The 2242-nt window shown below is 38.7% G+C and overlaps 1 non-coding gene across 1 annotated transcript; it reads right to left on the bottom strand.

Moving 5' to 3' along the window:
* Window positions 1-1740: 1740 nt before the first annotated feature.
* Window positions 1741-1873, bottom strand: LOC111759612 (small nucleolar RNA SNORA42/SNORA80 family). The gene has a single exon (XR_002793540.1). It is a non-coding gene; the product is annotated as a small nucleolar RNA SNORA42/SNORA80 family (small nucleolar RNA).
* Window positions 1874-2242: the final 369 nt, after the last annotated feature.

Below are 2242 nucleotides of genomic sequence, written 5' to 3'. Positions count from 1 at the left end.
TTTCTCTTTTCCACCCTGGAGCTTTGTAGACAGTGACACAGTGTTGGAGTTGGAAGTACCTGGCTGATGATCTGGTCCAGCCTTCTCAGTTAACAGAAGTGGGACCAGAGCATCAGAGAGGCTGCCACTTACCTGAGGTTGCAAAACTAGCTGCTGGCAGAGTTGTACTGTTTCTCTTTTCCTCAACTGGACTTTTAAAATTGCAAAGCTAATGTGTACTTTTAAGGACATTCATCCTTTGTCATAAACGTGATGCTTTTCCTTTCCAGGTTGCCATTTATCTATCGATTTTATGTACGTATGTATGTATTTTTTTTTTTAAGGAGGCGCTAGGGATTGAAACTGGGACCTCATATATGTGGAACAGGTGCTCAACCACTATGCTATACTCATCTGCTATCAATTTTTTTTTGCCCTTCAGAAATTTTTAAATATAAATGTAGTTCAATTTATTAACACTTCTTTAGAGTGTCTATGTATTTTTGTCCTACTTAGGAATGTCTGTTGTACTCCAAGATTATTTTGAAAAATATTTTTTTCAAGTATATTTATGTATCATAGAAACTGCTTATAAATAAAATAGCAAATTCCTATCATGCTATATGTCCTTTGCCTATCTTTGTTTTCATAGCACTTATCAATGTTGACACAATAGAAAGAAAGCATAATAAGAGCAGAGACTTTGCTTTATCCACTATAGCACCTGTTCATGATAGGAGATCAAGAAGTATTTGTGGTTGAAATAATTTATGGTTCTATTTTCACATTTAGATATTTTATCCTTTTGGAATTTATTTTGCATAAGCAATAAGGTAGGTTTCCACCTCTACTTTCTTCCTCCTTAAGTAGTTGCCTTTTTGTCCTGGACCAATTTATTGGTAAATTCATTCTTTACCCATGGATTTCAAATGCCATTTTAATCATGAATACTGGAATTTATTTCTGGACTATTCTCTTTTCATAAGTGTCCTGGTTTTCTTCTATGTGTTTTTACTAGATGAATTTTAGTGTCATTTTATCAAATTCCTCTCTCTCTATCACTGTGGTTGTTTTGATCGGGATTGGACTTCTGTTCTTCTGTGTCATAACTGACTACTCCTAGATCAAATTAGGTTGAGATACAAGAGGTGTCCAAAAAGGCAATCTAATCATTGTCATGAGCAGGAATGGGCTTTTGAACCCAGAAATAACTGACTGTTTTGCATTTAATAAATACCTACTATCATATTTCATTGAATTGAAGATGCCATTGATAACAAGACATTATTTTATGTATCACTAGAAACAAAAAGAACACTGCCAATTAAATGTCATGTCATGAATTATAACGTATCAAATTTCAGAGGTGTTAAAATGTGAAGAAAATGTACCAGAATCAAAGGAATACCATATTAGTAGAATGTGTTCTGACAAACACAATAGCAAATTTGCTTATATAGTCATTTTCTACTCTTTTTTCAGATATTTCATCTTGTTTGCCCTTCATCCCTGCTCTGGTATAGGAAGGACCTGTGTTTTTACCCCCATTTTAACTGAAACACTAATAGCAACGTATGTAGCTGTAACTATGAGCCAGGCACTATCCTAACTCCAAGGTCACAAAATAGGTGGGAAAGTCAAGACATGATTGCAAGCAATCTGGCTCTGAAATTCATATATGTACGTATGTGTGTGTGTGTGTATATATATATATATATGAATACACACACACACATATATAAAAATATATTTCTTCTTTTGTACTGTGCAACCCGCTTCCATGTCAAGGCCTGTGGACAAGGCCAGGCAATGGTTTGGGGCTACAGTTAGCTCTGCCGTGGGACACAGTGAGAAGTCCAGGGGGACGGGCTTGCCATAAATACCAAGCCCATGCATAACACTTCAAAGGGCTGCAGCCTCCCAGTTGGGGAATCGAACTCAGTCCCCCTGGGTGACAGGCAGGGATACTCAACACCATGCTAACGAGGATGACATTCTCAGTCATTCATAAGCCACATGTGACAAGGAACCAGAGACCCAGAGACATCAAAAGACTTGCCATGATCACTTAGTGGATTCCCGACCCTACACCGGTGCATTCTCGACACCACCATTCAAAGGCCAGAGTGGTGAGCACCGTGGGGCTCCTTCATGTTCCTGACCCCTTGGTTTTAGCTCAGAGGAGCCTACTAGCCTGGGCCTGGGGAGTCACCAAGGGGGTAGTGGGTGGGAAAGGGGAGATCCAAGCTGTTGAGACCCCACA

The sequence above is a fragment of the Dasypus novemcinctus genome, chromosome 17 (assembly GCF_030445035.2).
Source record: "Dasypus novemcinctus isolate mDasNov1 chromosome 17, mDasNov1.1.hap2, whole genome shotgun sequence".
Lineage (NCBI taxonomy): Eukaryota > Metazoa > Chordata > Mammalia > Cingulata > Dasypodidae > Dasypus > Dasypus novemcinctus.
The sequence above is the reverse complement of the archived record's forward strand: the minus strand, read 5'-3'. Positions and strand labels throughout refer to the sequence as shown.